The sequence below is a fragment of the Acanthopagrus latus genome, chromosome 11, assembly GCF_904848185.1.
Source record: "Acanthopagrus latus isolate v.2019 chromosome 11, fAcaLat1.1, whole genome shotgun sequence".
NCBI lineage: Eukaryota > Metazoa > Chordata > Actinopteri > Spariformes > Sparidae > Acanthopagrus > Acanthopagrus latus.
The window spans coordinates 19,383,688-19,401,621 of NC_051049.1; positions in this window are offsets into that span (position 1 = coordinate 19,383,688).

Consider the following 17,934-nt stretch of genomic DNA (forward strand, 5'->3'; position numbering starts at 1 on the left):
ATACAACACGCCCCTCATTGGTGGGATGAGTGATTATGTCGTAAGTGGGTCTGCCCCGTGGTGCACCAGGCATCCAATCTTTCCCCATCTAATTATATGGGGAGTTATCGTGTCCCTAATGACTTTGCGTGTTGCCTACTCCTTAAGAAGCTCAAGATAAAGGCGAGGACAAAATGTTGTAAAGCGCATTATCGTTGGCAATGGACTCCTGGCGGCATTACTTTAAATAGAGCTTGATTCCCTCTTTGTAGCCAGGCTCTTTTGTGAGATATGAGAACAGCGCTAATGAGTGCCCACACTCTTGATTTGGAATATGCCCAGTCTAATTTCTGCTCAGGAGGGAAAAGGCAGCTTTACAAACGAGGGAAAAAAACCTCCCTGTTTCTAGTTGATTAGAGTGAGAAGAGGAATTTGTGTACGACTGCTGACATACTGAGGTTGGTAACCACAAGCTAAAGTGGACACACATATACATCTGTCCTAGAAATGAGGTGAAGGACTCAGCGCATAAAAGATGTCGGGAGATGTTCAAGACCATAAAAAGAGTTAATGCTAATGCTTCATTTGAAGATTTTAAATAAGAAATAATCTCAATGTAACCAAAGCAAACGTTGGTCTCGGTTGACTTCAGAATGTGTAATTCTAATTCATTAATTCCAGGAATCTGATGCTGCTGACTCTCTCCACTGAGGTTCCATTGACTGTGATGGAGTCCTGTCTTACTGTCACTCCCTGCAGTCCACAATCATCTCCTTTGTTTAGCTGACATTGACATGGAGGTAGCTGTCTGGACCTCCACAACACCAGTGATCAGGCCAACGAAATGATTACCATTTGTAGACTTGATGATGGTGTTGAAGATTTGAGTGGCCATACAGTTGTGCATGAATAGGAAGTTGAAGATGGACTAAACTTAGAACCTTCCCAGAAGGCAGTGTAAACATGGTTACTACCACATGCAGGACAGCTGATGGCCTGGTCATATCTTGGCTATATCAAGGACTTACCTCAGGTTAAAATCCCAAGCCATAATAACCAGCTTCTGAATATGAGTACTCAATAACTCCATCAAGCCCATCCAACTATTGTTTGGTGTGGGAATGTATACTTTTTCAGTATTTCAGTCCTTATTATCCCTTCCTTAGGAGATAATAAAGGACAACATCCTGGCTGCTCTAGGTTAGCAGATCATTGATCATGAAGCAGACCCCCTATGATGTATCTGTCCTATAATGTATGTGTTCAGGGGCAGCTTGCACATCCGCTACTTTGATCCTGATGCAGATGTCATTCCTATACTGTGTCTGAACCAGTGCCTATGTGCTGTTCCATGGAAGCAGTTCAAAGCTCCCTCGATAAAAGTTCAAAGTGTTCTTTTCTGCAAGGTGTGAATGACCATCTGAGAATAAAATATGCGGGACGCCTAACCTGTTCAAATAATCAATGCAGCTTTATGAATGAGTAGTGAACATATTCAAGATGAAAACTCATCCAAGTAGCCTGCTTTAGGATATAACATGAGCAAACCTAAAAGGAAAATAAGCCAAAAATTTGGCATGGATAGAGAGTTGCTACATTAGAGATTGATCTATAAGCATTCTCACATGAACATAAAATGTTTCGCTTTCTGCCACATGAAGGCTGTTTCTTTCTTGAGATAAGACATGTCTCTATGTACAAAAAGGTTCATCAGTGATGAGGGTGATGCAGACAGTGAGACATTAGCATTGCAGGGATGCTGCCTTTGTGTGCAACATGACAAAGGCACATCTGAAGACACAATAACTGCATTCCCCATGATTCACCTTCCTTTTTATTGTCAGCTTCACAGGCATTCAAAGCAAGAAGTGCTCTACTGCTGCCCTTTCAACAGTCCCCCCACACCCCACACACACACACACACACACATGCACACACACACACACACACACACACACACACACACACACACACACACACACACACACACACACACACACACACACACACACACACACACACTTTACCTTGAAGTGATGCATCTGAAGCAATAAAGTGACCAATTTAACATCCTCATCTTCACCGTCTGCCACTGGAAGATAAAAGGCTGTATTGTCAACATTACTGCAGAGTGTAGCTTACAGCCTCCCAGCATAGATGAAGCCTGAGTCTCAGTGGACATGCCATGAAAGTTGTAGTTTTATCTTTAGTATATTCCTATTTAAGCCAGAGGGTTTGCATGCTTAAAATACATAAACACAAGTAGCCTGAGGGTCAGAGAAAATCTTTAATGAGTGGACATTTGCTGGTTTGATTCCTGGACATGGCTGAAAGGGGCTTTTTTTTTTCAGGAAATGTGAATTAGAGATAAGATCGGTAATTTCCTCCAAAGAAAGGTATTCAACCAATCATGCAATAAAAAAGTTTGCCACCAAAGAGAATAAGAAATTCACGACAGAATTAGTATTTAAGTTTTGCTATCCTTACATGGCCTTTCTCCTCTTACCTCTGTGCCCCCTACATCTAATTTGATGCCTCCTGAATTGTTAATCAGTTAGTGGAATATTAAGAGCTACTATATGGCTGCTCTGCCAGGGGCAACAATGTGGAACACTAAATACCAAAAAAAGCTAAAGTCCTAATGATTCATTTAGGACTATATTGATTTGGTGTGCAGTAAATTACAATTAAAGCCCTTGCTTTTGCATTTCCACAGAACTCCAACCCCCATTTAATGACACTGTTGGCTAGCCTAACGTAAGTTGCTCTTTAAAAAGCTATAATTGAAAGATCATTTGAAAACACCAACTGATATTGTAGAAGACAATATTCTTTTTTCCAAGCAATCTATAGAGTTTTTCCAAAAATCTGTTTGTCTTTTCTACTGTTTATTTTCCGATTCACTACAACTACGTCCAACACAGCTGTTTCCTACAGAGAATGAGGGATAATTAATGATAGAGGGGCACAGAAATTGACAGATTTTGAAGATTTATGCTCATTAAAATCTAGAAGTGTTTCAGAAGAGTTGTGTCTATCAAAGACATTGCTCCAATACACCAAAAAACTCAGCAAACGCAGCACATTAACACATTTTTGGGGGAGAATAGATTAGAAAAGAGAAGACAGAGGCAGGACTTTGAGATTGTTTGGGTCATGGTTTTGGCTTTTGGTTAGTTACTCCCATTTTATTCTGTAGATACATCTTCTCTTGTGTTGTTACCTTCTATTTCCTGCTCACCTGTGTTCCCAGTGTTCTGGTTCCCTCCTATGTTCCTGTGCTCCTCCCTAGCCTGAAGGTTGGTATATTCACCGAAGGTCAACATTGACCAACATTCACCAACACTGTCAGATTCAGTGGCTTGCTTCCCATCGTGACCACCCATGCTAAAAATATGTGCACTCACAGGACTCAAGGGGCACTCAGGATAAAAGCTTTCATCGAATGGCATATGTTAAATGACATATAGAGTCAATACCTCTAAAAATATCACACACACAAAAAAAAGTTTACTAAGAGTGGTAGCACTTTTCGGTTTTGTCTTTGAAACCTCAGGCATGTGTAATCAAGCCCCCATAATTGAGAGACAGTGGTATTCAAAGCTTAAAATACCGGTGTGATAAAGTGAGCAGATTGTTATTACAACCTGTATACAATGTTGTATTTTCATGCTTTAGGATTGCGTGTTTGATTAACTTGTCCACCCAACAACTGAGCGAAAAATCGAACATCTGTCACGTTCTCAAACAGATCCCCTCTGTAAAATCCTACAGCCCATACATAATTTGACCAAATTCGCTGTGCAAGAAATTAAACACGGCTCTTTTGTTGCAAACATCGACCCTACAAGGGCATCAAGCAAGAAACAGCCTATGGAATCACAGTCTGTCGTGGTTCAGGAACACATTATATATGCCATAAGGGCTAAATTATGCTCATGTGCAACAGGTCAGGTGGAGCGGTGTGCACAAGCCGATACCTTATCTTGCTCTGTCAGCGGGTCTCCACTGTCCCTGGGATTAATTGTGTCTGTCCACTTGAGACGGGGATGTCACGCTAGTGTGTGCTCAGCAGCCCCCACCGCCATGTCCAACTGGAGAAGAGCGAGAGAGAAACAGTTGTTTTCTTTTCACTGTGTAACTGTACAGTGCCAAGAGCATATTAGCCTGTGTTTTTCCAGCTTTCGGTTGTTAAACTTGTTTGCGTTTCGGTTCATAGTTTCCAGTGGGGTATATGCATGACAGGAGCATGCTGCTAAAAATTCACAACCATATTTACCACAGAGTCAACACTATAAAGCTGTTCCTACAAGTGCTGAACCTGCAGACTATCACAAATGTAAACTGGAGGATGATGAGTCTGTGTCATAATAATGGTAAGAATGCTACAGTTACAGAACAGTACTGATACAATTGAGGCAAAACAGATGAGTGACAAGTAGACGTACAAAGAGTTCATTGAAGGGTGTTATTTATTTTTGACTGGATTGATTCTACTAACAAGTATTGCTTTTATACCCAAAGCCTGATATAGCTTGTTTTTGTCTATACGCCTTGGGGTGTATCTTTTATTAGTGTGTTGGTGTCTTCCCTAGAACATCATAATTCCAGTTGTTCCAGGACTATCATTAACACTGATCAATCACTTTCTTCTGATGTCATAGCTTTGTGACCCATGTTGGTGTTGTTCATGGCAGAGTGGGTCAAGTATAAGTGTCAAGGTAGGTAACTACAGTCCTTGATTAGGTTTATGTTACAAATATACTTAGTTAAACTTAGGAAAACATTGGGACTGGGGTAAAATAGACCCTTTCACAATGCTAAACACATGTTAAAAGGTATGAATTTTCTTTTTTTTTTCTTCTTTTTTTTTTTTAATCTGCAACTAACAGAGAGTACTGAGAGTCATCCAAGTATGTTGTTGTCGTTGGTCTTTTCCAGGAATTGTTGACGAAAAGAAAAATGTAGTGTATTACTACCTTATAATATTGGTACTTGGAGACAGATGTGATGTGATTTGGACAGTTTATTGTGTAAAAGCAAACAATCTGCATGTACAAATAGTTTATTAATTTATGTGATAGCTTCCTGGGTACTGTATGAAAATATGTGGACCTGCAGAAGTGATGTCAAATGGTCAGGCAAACTCAAAACTAATTGTGTGGTTGAGCTTTAGCCTGTATGCATGTCTTTCTGTGTGTGAGAGAGTGGGAGGTTGTGGCAAGTCCGTGGGCAAACTCCTTGGTGGCACTGCCACGAGAGGTGGTGCAGACAGCTGGCTTGTAATTGCAGCTCTCAGTAATTAAGCTCTGAAAAATGAACTGACAGTTCTGCAGCTTCGGTGCAGAGAACAAATCCCGCTCCCTTTAGGTTCTCCAACCCTCCAGCAATCCGAGACTGGGACTTGCTAGCGTCTGCAGGGTCACTGGGGGCATGTAGCAGGCCTGGTTTTCTCCCCATTATTCCATAGGGACACATGGAATTGTGTTTACTTTCCAGCAGGCAGACAAAGGAAGCTCTAACTTCTGAGTGGGCCCTGAGTGACTTCCACTGTTCACTGTTGACAACACCATTCACAGAGAGAAGGATGCTGCCAAACGAAGACATGTAATTATTTGTTGTATAACTCATGGCATCAGTAACCTGAACAGTTGACTCTATGGATTGATACTATGAGCTCACCACCAGGACCCGTGGTCCCAAAGCATGAAACAGATGTGGTCTGACAATCACAATGCCTCTACAGGCTGCAGTGCTGCAACAAAGACAACTCTTATTAAGGTGTGCTTATCATTTAAAGTGCTTAAGGTGTGAATGTGACTTTTTTTTCTTTGCTGATTGTAGGTCATGACACCCCACGGTATGATTGTATCCTTGATCAAATCCTTCAAAGAGTAACCGCTTCCCAGTATTTGGAGAAGGTGTAAGCGAATGGGCACAAGGAATATTAAATTGCTATTTGGTGTTTACCTGTTTTCCATGAAAGAGCCCCATCAAACCGGTGACCCCATTCACCACGTTGGCTCCTGATGACTTGTCCATTAAAATTTAAAGAGCACTTTCTGTCTGGCTGCTTCCACATTAGGTCACATAGGGGCAAGATGTTTGCAAGGCAACACTGCACCTTGCAATTGAAAGCTGTTGATTTTCTTTTTTTCTTTTTTTTCTTTTTTTCTGTGGAAACGTTTGACTTATGTTGTCTGCTCCAAACTGACAAAAAAATAAAGAATCACTTTTGAGGAGGACAAATCATCACTCTGTGAGTTTGCTGGGTCATGTTCTATAATAGTCCACATGTCTTCCAGAGTTAAGTGCTGAGTCATGTGCACCCCCTCTGAACTGCTAGAAAATCAGTCTCTCAAGCTGTTGTCTTCAGTTTTCCTACATTCCAGTCTCCCAACCATCCTCACAAAGACACTACATCATAGCCCAGGGGGTTGTCAATGACTGAGGAGGGTGCACAGTCTCGCCTGTTAGCTGCATGCACTGGCCTTTTGTTTGCCAGCTCTCCCTAGTACTCAATTGAAGCAATTATTCGCTCCACTTGGCAAATTTGTCCTCCTTTCACCATCTGAGTCGACAGATGATTTAAAAGGCACCTACAGATCCTCTGAAAGCCAAAGCATTCCTGATTGGGGCTTTAATTTGTCCAATTAGGCAGCTAATGAGCTAATTTAGAGCTCAAGTGAACCTCAATAAAGATGAGCATAGTCATCCAGGAAGTTCTGGTTACGGGACCTGACTAAAAGGAAAGGTTTAGGATTTTTCCATCCAGAGGGGAACATTGTGGTTCGGGAAAGAATTGCTTTGCTTCTTTTCTTTTTTCTTTACTACTCATTATTCAAAACTCGGTGGCCTTTATCATCATGGTTATAAACTGACCCTTTGTTCAAATGTACTATTTGTAAGAAAAGTAGATTTTTGCGTGACATTCCCAACTTGTCAAATACTGACGCTTTGGGATGGTAAGCTGCTCGCCACCCCAAAGCATCAGTATTTGAGGAAAATAAAATCAGCTTTAATTACAAATACAACATCTAAGATCGGGGAATCATTGTGGTCATTGTTATAAAAAAAAACAACTTGATTGCTGACAGGAAAGGAAAAACTAAACAGTGGATCAGACATTTTGTCGAACAATACAACCACCTTAACCCCCATTATGGATCATTATTATGGCTTTAAAACATCATGCCATGCTGGTTCTAGACAGCCTGAGACATTTCCAACTGCCTACAATGGGATGCTGCTTTAAGTTGGAAGTCCAACTTAAAAAGTTTGACCTCATAAGGGAGCAGTTGTCTGACGTCACACAGGATGTATTTGTATCAGGCAAGAGAATGGAAAATTTCAATACATGTCCAAATATATAGGTGCCGTAAAACTAAGCAAATAATAACACCTAATGTGCAGTTTACCTCCTCCTTTCCTCATTTCTATTGTATATGAAAGGAGGCTGCACTGCTGAGAGTTTGGTTGTGTGTACACCTGCCCAAAAGACATAATTATGTTGTGGTCGGCAAAAATTTGTGGACTTCTGGCACTGTGCACCTGTAACACTTGGAGATCGGAAGTTGGAAATTTAATTTATGAAATTCTGACCTCCGAATTTGACTCGAACGCAGCATCACTTTATCTTTTTTTCAAGAGTTGCTATGGGAGGTCATTAACACCTGTGTGTGCTCAACACACAATTCAGTAAGCACTCAACTCATTGCGTTTGGTTATTTTCCCGTTAATCGTCTTCTCAGATCCACTTTCACCATACTTAATACCCCAACCCAAGAGAAAATTGGGGTGGAAAAACAAAGGAGTAACTGACACTACTGAGTAAATAACAAATGCAACAGCCACCCAGCCTGCTTGAGTTGTTATTGCTTTGTGGTTTGCTTTTGGTTGCCCTTCAGATAATTGGTAGGTGGTGTTTCCAATCAGTAAAACTGTGAGCACCTGGGCTCACTGCTCCTAAGCACTACAAGATGCTTCTTCCTCAGTCCCCCTCAAATCACTGACTACCAAGTGTTTGTTTTTCAGTCCTCCATCGTCCCTGTTCTATTTTCTCCAAAGTGAAGTACAAACCCCTCTGTTCATTGGCTAAATGTTTAATAATCCTTCATTTTGCTGGGCAGAATCTGACCTTCTGAAGGAGGACTCTCATATTTCCTTTGTAGAGAGGCAGAAAGCCACTAGTCTTAAACAAAAGAAAGCTGTTGCAGAATGTTAATTATAAGGTCTAAGATTCAGGGAATATATGATCCAACTTTTCTTTACAGAATCAATGCTGCTTAGAGGAAATGATGGCAATATGGCTATAGCTGTTGATGGATATTATAATCAGATGCCAGACAAATTATTAGACATGGATTGGGGACTGCATTGATCACTAATCACAACTATTTAATATTTCCCTTCCATGACATATTCGAGCCTGAGCAGGTGAGTGCGTGGCGCCATGTCTTTCGTGACAGACTGTTCTATTCAAAATGCTTGTCTCCTCTCTCATTATATCTCTGGTCAAACACCATCATAAAGGCTTCTGGATACAGTACAACAATAATGTGCACTACTCAGACCCAAAATCTTGTGCTGCATTGAGTGATTTTTCAATAATATAAAGCCATGCGCTGTTTTTGACATCCCTGCCCTTTGGGCAGGTGTTTGAACACAAGAGGTTGGGGCATAATGTCAGCCCAATTTCACTGCAGTCTTGCCAAAAAAAACAATAACATTGGAGGTGGCCAGTGCCAACACTGCAAGGCTTTTGTCTTTGGCATCTCATAGGCCTCTATGACAAGGTTAAACTAAAGAACATTCCCTGCCCGACGTGCCTGCTCTGCAAAATGAGAGTTGACTGGCCTATTCCCGCTACCAAAGAATTAATGTGCAAAGCCTGAGCAGCACATGAGCAGTCTAAAAATGACTTCATGACTTACACACACACACACACACACACACACACACACACACACACACACACACACACACACACACAATGCTCTAAGATCCCATTCTTGAAGAAAGTATGCACTATCTGATGGCAAAATACATAATACTCTCTTCCCCAAACAACCACACAATGCACAGCACACGATGTCTACTCCAATAGCAGCTCATGATTGCTTTATTTGATACAATGTGGTCATTCTACTGCTTGTATAAAAGATGTGTAAAAGAACCACTAACTTTCAGCCATTCATCACTCGCCGCTTTCTTGCACGCTCGGGGATGGCGCTGTGTGTTTCCATCGTTTACCAGCAAATTACAGTACTACCATGGAAAATAACTCCCAGGTGATGTAACTGCAGAGGATTCACACACTTGCTGTCAAGGAAGCTCTGAGTCAATAATTCTGCAAAGCAACAAGAGAAGCGAAGACATGGCAGATGGAGCCACGTCGGCTCTTTGATCTGGGTTCTGAAATCGAAATCTGCCCAAAGTTGGTAAGTAAAAAGGGAGCAGGAAAGTGGCAGAGCTGTGAGTGGCTTGCTGAAATGCCAGAGAGACTGACACACCAGTTTAAAGGAGGCCTTGGAGAAGAGATTCTGCAAATAAATGGTGTGTTCCCATAGACTGAAACTCACAAAAGGTCTCTCAGAGTTACAAAGCTGTTAGAACTAACTAAGAGGGGGTGTTAGTAGTGGAGAGGATGGCAACATGTTTCCCAGTGCTTTCAAGCAAGCAATCAAAATAATACATACTCAGACCTTCCTGAACTGAAAATTCAAAATGGAGCTCAGAGAAAAAAAAACATTGAAAGCAGAATTAGCGACCATTGAAACATACCTTGGCCTTACTGCCATGTGCTTAATTAAGTGTGACTATTAATTGACAGAGTGTACTTTCTCATATCAAACTCATATTTACATCTTTATCACACAAAATATGCAGCCCAAATAATCTCACCTCAATCTATTGTTCATCATGTTGGCCTGACTACATGAAAGACTTGTGGCTACATAGATGAAGCGCATTCCAGATGCAATATTTCATAGTCATTGAAATATTCATGTAAATATCATTTGTGTTACTGTATACTGTCAGGGTAAGTTATCGTCTTTCACTCTATATACAACACTCAGTGTGCAAGGGAATTCAATTGCCCTCCTTCAGTGCTGCGCTGTGCACAATAAGAGCAGACACAATAAAGAAAAGCACATATTTGTGCTTGTGTGATAACAATTGTGTGCTTGTGTATACCTGCCCAGTGTACTATTACTGTACGCACAGAAAGCTCTTGTGGTCAATTCCCTGTCCCTAGAACAAATCCCAGAGGCTATACACTGCTGCACTGGAAAGTTATCATTCCAATGGTATCTCGTCTTTCACACCAAAGGGAATACCCCAAGGCCATTTCAGCATCACACTGCAAGCATCATACAGTGGAGCTTTGAAGTAGCCCACGGCTGAAACCTTGTCAATACAAATCGAGTAAGATGCTCTCTGGCATTTGCCGTTTAATTTTACCCTCAGTTATCAACAATTCAATGTGCTGCGCACGCTGCTCTAGGGAAAATATTTTGAAATTGTATATATCGTATGGGATTCTGGCCTTCACAGTGACAACACAGTGTGCATACACAGTTCGTTAACATCAAATGAAAAGGAGCATTCACTGACTAATTAGTGTGCATAAAGGTGAAAGGTCAACGCTAGTTGAACGGTTATGACTCAACATGTATTAATTGTAATTACCTGACCACCGGTAACAAACGCTAGCACGGTGCTGCTTTTTAAATTTCACCACTTGCACATTTACACCTTATTAAATTTAGATCGCAGCATTCAACTTACTTGTCATCTTACTATTTCAATTACCAAGCCATGAATTCTAGTGTGACAAAAATACTGAATACTCATTTCAATTAGACCATTGAGGTCACCTACCTAAACACTTGGCTGTCCAGCATCCGGTGAGTTTGTCTGGTTTAATACTTCAGAAATCACTGCATACAAGCACATACTAGAAACAGTATTTCAGTGTACAGAATCATGCTAATTCGACAGCAAACAACATTTTCCATTATTGTTTCCAAGTGTTATTATTGTTGGTGCCGCAAGACCACAAGATCTCTTTCCTTTTTCCTCAGAGTAGCAACTACCAACAACACAGGACAAAACGTGACATTTTATTCATTTATGTAGTCAAGCAGAGAGAAAAAGTGTCAGGCTGCCAGCCTGACCAGATCGCCTGTCAGATTCATTTTTGCAGGAGATGTGGTACCCTGTTTGCAGACAAAACTGCAGTAAAGTTTTTTAAGGATAAACAATTTTAATGCTGGATAGTGTCATTATTCTACATGTGCAATCAACATTTACTTCATACTGAAATGCTGACGCAAAACACTTCAATACAGACGCTCAAATATTACAGTGAACTTTACCACAGTTCTAAAATCCTGACTCAAAGCAGGATACACCACAGTGTTTTTGTGTCTGATAAGTCTTCAAACTCAGCACCAGGGTTCGTTTTTCATCTCATCACCAGCACCTGTAGCAGCATACCAGTGTAACCCCAGTTCTAGTGACTGTACTGAGGAAAAGTGAAGAAGTGAAGATTGCTCTCTGACTGTGTACTCTATTGTCGTATGTTCACATTGGAATCAAGCTCAGAAGATTCAAAAATTGAGTGCCAGCAGGTGAGCAGTGTACTGTGTTGTTTACAGAGGACTTTGTGAGAAACATGTGCTGCTTCCCGATATAAATACAACTGACTTGACTTGGTCATAGCTTGCTTTCACACCTCAGGTCTCTGAGGTGCCAGCATGTATCACACACCCACCTCCACCTCCACCAGCTGAGAATGCAATCGTCCACCTTTTGTGTGGTTCATCACTTTGCTCTTCATTGCTGAGAGTGACACAGAATAACAACAGCTCCTTTCGACACACACGCACTACCTTTTTTTTTCTGGAACGCTCTTCATAATCGGAAAGGACGACTCAAAACACAATCACGTGCTCTTTTCCGACTTTGCTCACTCATACACAGTCTTGCTTTCACCCATGCCGTCACAAAAATGTTGACACTCTTTGACCCTTTCCGAGACGCGCTCTGACAAACTGCGGAGGGGAATGGGGGCAAGTTGCCCACGGCCATCGCACCTCTGTCTGGCCTCATCCCAGCAAGGAGGGGAGATTGGGAGCCTCAAGGCAGGCATCGAGCCAAGCCAGTGCTGGCGAGCTGCATGGCCAGTCAGCCAGGTGGAGGGTGGATGACCTTCACATGGGTTCAGAGACTGTCGAGACCACAGAGACGGTAAGCAGATGAGTAGGTAAATCAATGAGCAGTACACTCTATGGGCTGAGCTCAAATGCCGCCGTCAGCTTGGGAAGATATTTGTGAGGCTGCCGCTATGTGCAGACACTTAAATTAAGTCACGAGCAGTTTATAGTTTGAGTAATTTTGTAGGTGGCAGCATAATATATCATCGTTAGATGATGATCCCTGTACTGTAAACAAATGAGACTATTGGTTGATGCTATCTCCCACCGGTGGTACAGTAAAGTTGTCACAACACCAGCTTGATTAATGTCATTATGTTCTCCCAAGCTGCTTATTTGCCTGCAGTGCTCTCCTCTTCATGTCAGACTGTGCCACTCCCTCCCGACCTGCAGCAACCCCTGATTCTGTCATTCACTGCCCCACTCACCAGGTCATCTGCACCCACCGCCTTCATAAGCTTCACATACCAGTTGATTTCCAAGTGCTCCCTGTCAGATTGACTTTTTGTGCTCTTAATGTTCCAGCTCCAGACATTCCTCCAGCCTACATGACTCCTTTGGACTCCTGCCTGTCACCCATGGCAGACCACGGCGAGTAGTTTGCAACAGAGACACATGGACAACTCTACATGCGACAAGCTTTCAACAGTGATAGCTAAATGGGTCACTACAGCTTGCAGGCTCACATTGTTTAGTTAATCTTTAAAAGTGTAAAGTTGGACACTACATCCTGTTAGTATTACTAAGGAATCCATTCGGGTCAGTTTGCCCATCTGTTGTTGCTTGTTGGGTTTGAGTTTGCCATGTAATCTTTCAGCATCTTTTTGAGCATATTGTACCTTTGAGGTTATTCTGGAGAATATTGTGGACAGTATTTGTCACTGTTCTGGATTGTTGCAATAATAATAAACATACATTTGTGTACAGCAAGCAAATTAGTCCACTCCCATTTTTATTATTAAAAACTTGAGAAATATCCATCCAAGGTACATTTAGAACAAATTAAAACATGCAATTCATTTGCAATAAATGGCAAGTAACCTATGGAAAATTATGAAATCAAATGCGATTTAAATATATATCAATTGACAGCCCCAATACATATGTATTTAAATATATTTAAAGATGAACTTTTATCATTATCTTCTTGAATTCTGGGTTGTTCTTGAGAGTCATTACAAAAGTTTATCAAAATTAAAATCAGTTTTCCCTTTTCATGATCATTTTTATATAAAACACTTGATGTATTCTTAAAACGTAAGAACCAATGTTATATTATCCAAAACCTAAATAACTTAAATTACAGCAATATTAAAGTCATCACTGTTGTGTGTGTGTGTGTGTGTGTGTGTGTGTTTTTTTTACTTTTTTTCTGAAAGCTTTTGGCAAAGGGTGGTCTTTGATGGGATCTAATGTGACAAAGAGTGTAAATGTATCGCTTTGAATTATTTTCAAAGGGGGGTTGTTATTTACCTCAGGGTTATGACCTTTCCACTGTAGCCTCACAGAGAGCTATTCACCTCAGCTGTGAATGAAAGCTAAAATTATAACATATACAACAGACTACAAAATACATGTCTTACTGCTGATTTACTTTTAATCTTTTGGTTGGTTGTTTGCTGTTACTGTGATTAAAGTCCCATGTCCTCTTTATGTTGTCTTTGTGTCATTTGTTGCCCTCTACTGTAAATCAGATTTCCCTTCGAGGGACAATAAAGACCTGAACCTGATGCAGTTCATGTTTAGGGAGTCTTATAGCAAGCTTTAGGAAGCACTATGGTAGCAGTAAACATTTGAAATCTAGACACAGAATTATGCTTTTACACTGGCTAAAACACGCACATTTACACCTTTCTGGTGTCTGAACTAAATTATGTTTTTTTGTGGAACAACACAGCAGCAGTGGCAATATAGATGAAACAAACTGACTGTAATGAATTGGTAGAATAAGTACTGTGAGTATTGGTGCTGTGGTACTTGAGGTTATTGTAGAATTATTAGATCTGTAGTGGTAATATTATCAAAGCACTTGCTCAGACAAATGTTTTAGAATAATCCCCCTGAGGTTTTCTGGTAAAAATGTTAAAAAAAAAAAAAAAATAGAATAAAAAAAACCCCATCAAAATCAAGATAACTCCCTTGTAGTAGTGGTAGAAATGAACAATTCAGCTGGAGCTTCCAGGCGGACCCATAAGCCCTGTGTCTGATGTCAGATGATAACATATATTTGACTGGGGGCATTAGCAGCGCTCTGCTGTTCATGCGGACTGGGAGTCCTGACCTCACTGAGGATTCACAAATTCATTTTATCCTGTCTCTCTCATGTCAGTGATACATGACTGAAGGGTAATTTTAATCTCACTTAAATTCCATCCTGCTTTATTATTAAATATTTTAAAAAGTTACTCTACTATCTTAATTCTGCACGAAATGACAAAGATTCCAAGTGAAATATGTGGGCCCCTCCACCGTTGTAACTCACTGTCCTATTCCTATGTTGTCCAATGGTGACGTTTCGTCATGGCCTTCAGTATTTCACTCAGAACATTTGTAGTATACAGAGCATCACCGTCTCAAGAGGGAGGATGCTGGGATTGGATCGGTTGGTCTATAATGTTCCTCCAACAACTGCCAGTAGTTTTTTTGTTCAAACCTTGCCTATGACCATTTCATAATAGCAGCTTTGTGTTAGAACTTTGCGTTAGCAAGCAAGCTGACCCTAACAACTGTATGGTAGCTTGACAGCGTGACAAACTGGGATGAAATCGTGTTGGTAATAGCCAAGACTCGTTTCTCTGTGACTCTGTGAACAGGTTCGTGCTTGGACCTGGTCGAGTTCTTGACTGGAATGAATGCACAGCATTGCAATAGATACATAAGAACAGATACATAATGTGGCAACATAAACAAATCAAAGCATTAGCATGTCCTTGGTTTGCAGAAACATACGTTGCCAACTTTTATTCTGGCGACAGGTTGCCTCAAACAGTCAGAAGTTGTCAGGTGGCACTTCTGACTTTCCATCAGATCTCTATGCTTGTGTAGCTGCCAACAGACAAAGAGAGATTTCAACAACAACAACATAATAAGGTATTGTATGTTTCACCACAATGAAACACGTTACCTGAAGACCTTGAGGGCCAAGCACAGTTGTCAGAATTGTTTTATCCATTCATCCATAACTGAAAGTGGCAGGCAAATATCTGACCTGTAAACACAGTATTAAATTGTTTTCGCATTAGTGTGGCCTACAATGCCAAAGATTCCATTAAGTTAAAGGAAAGTCTGACCAGTCAATGGAGCAGAAGCTCTTAATGCGTCACCTGGCACTTTGGAGGGCAAGCGACCGCAATTACCAGCACAGGTGGTGACCCTGGCTGACCAGACTTCACACTCCAAGGCTTTGATACATGCAAAACACATTTATAATGCTATGTTTGTGAGGATATTAACACATTCTTACCTATACACACCAAAGGATAATTGAAACCCTAACCCCAGAGTCCGTAACCCCAGTTAACTTTACCTGTTACACTGCAGAGTCTACACTACATTTCAGTGTCCTACGTGCAACATCCTGTCATCACTCTGGAGGAGCTGTTCACCTGTTCTTTATAAACATTTGTTTCAAAATACATACGAACCACTAGGAGCGCAAACAGTCACATATGTTATAGTACACACAGAGACACATCTTACAATTCAAAGCACATTTCCAACAGGTCAGGTGGATGATAAGTAGCACATCTCCTGTGTGGACAGCAAAGGTTAGACATCTTCTGTAATGGGGTCAAAACAGGGGGAAGGGAGACATATCCAAACATAGTGAGGGCTTGACAGCCACTAGTATCACCACAATACACACACACACACACACACACACACACACACACACACACACACACACACACACACACACACACACACACACACACACACACACACACACACACACACACTTCTCCAGCTCCTGCTTCAGCCACGGATATTGGGCCCAGTGTTGGGCCTCTCCTCTTTGCACTTGCCATTAGTGTGTTTTCCAGCCCAGTTAGCAAAGACCTCAGAGCTCAGCACTAGGGTAAAAAGTGGCACTCTCGGCTCAAATCTCGGCACTGAGCTAAGTAAAGCTGAGTAACCGATTCGATGTTACATAACAAACTTTCTGAAAGGTCTCTGGAGCAGATTTGGCAGATTTCTTCTGAGGGCAGTTAGTCTTCAAACAGAAGGATTCATGGCATTCTTGATGTAGAATCTCTTGGTTCAGCATTGTGCAGCAGGGTACATTTTGAGGTATTAATAACAAATGTTATGCTTTGAGAGAAAAGAAATCATCTGTCAAAGGAAGGAAGGCATACCAAATAATTATTGTAAAAGCCTTCACAGGCGGTTTTCCAGCAATACATGACCGTTTGAAACTCTGACAGCTACAGTCCTGTGGTCAGTTCACTGCCAGATTCAGCCCACAAGCAGCCAGTTATCCAGAATACAATAATTCATTTCAACACTGTAGGCTAATTCCATTGCTTGACCCCCTCCCTGCCCCCACCGAAGAGTCTGCCTTGCTCATAGACACTTTAGCAGGAGGGTACTTGTTAGTGGGTGTGTCAGCCCACTCACTGTCCTGCCCTGCTGTTACAGTGTGTGTTTTTGCAGAATGTGTGATGTTTGAGACATGATGCTGACATTATTCAGCAGGATGCTAAAAGACATATCAATCAGGAACTGATGGCGATTTTTAGATATTTTTTTTGACAGTTTATTGTTCTATATATAATTATTACCAAGAAATACTGCAAAACTAACCAGTTATTTGAGGTACAAAAATAATAAAATGAACACGCTACATTTGTTTATGTAAAGCATATCTTGCTGTGATTAGCATGCTTTGCTTTCCACAGTATGTTATATATTATTCTATGTTTTGTTGCAGGGGACTATTCGGCTTCCTGGGAGTTAAAATACGTTTTACTCTGTCATTTGGCACTTGAACTGTGTACCATAAAGAAGCTCCAAATAGGGACCTATTCGTTTTGAGGAAAATAAATTTAATATTACATTACATTATACGGTTTATACCTGACACACTAATGCTGAAAAATACCCCAAAATGATGGCGCTTATTTTGAGTTGATGAAGTTCAGATGCTGGACTCAACATCAACATAGACTCTGACTGTTTTCAACAACTGGCTGTTTAGACATTTAGACTGTGCATTTCACATAACATCATACAGTTATTATTAACTAATTTGACATAACTACTCTTGTATCACTGAGTTATTGTAAAAAAACTGCTGCTGATTTTCTTAATCCTTAAGCCTGAAGACTTACAAGATCACAGGAGCATCCTTAGACGTTATATAAACTATATGAAGCAGGTACAGATATAAAGGGTTTGTGGCAAAGGAAGAACTGACTCTTCAAACAGAGAAAAAGTCAATATAAGCAAATCTGACTATAACATGTGTCAGTAAGACAAACAATTGTTGATCAAACATAATGTCCACAACAGGAAAAAAAAAGAATTGTTTATATGTGTTACCCCCCTCAAGCGATAAACTTTTGTTTCTTAACTTGACTGTAAAAGGTGACGCCCTGTGTCTGTAACCTCTCTTCTTCAGATTATCTGTGGTGCAGATATTTCACAACAGAATACACTGGAATCTTAGAAGCCGCTGCCACAGATTCCCAGTGGGTACGCTTCAAACGGGGACTTTGATCAGCTGGTGTGGTGG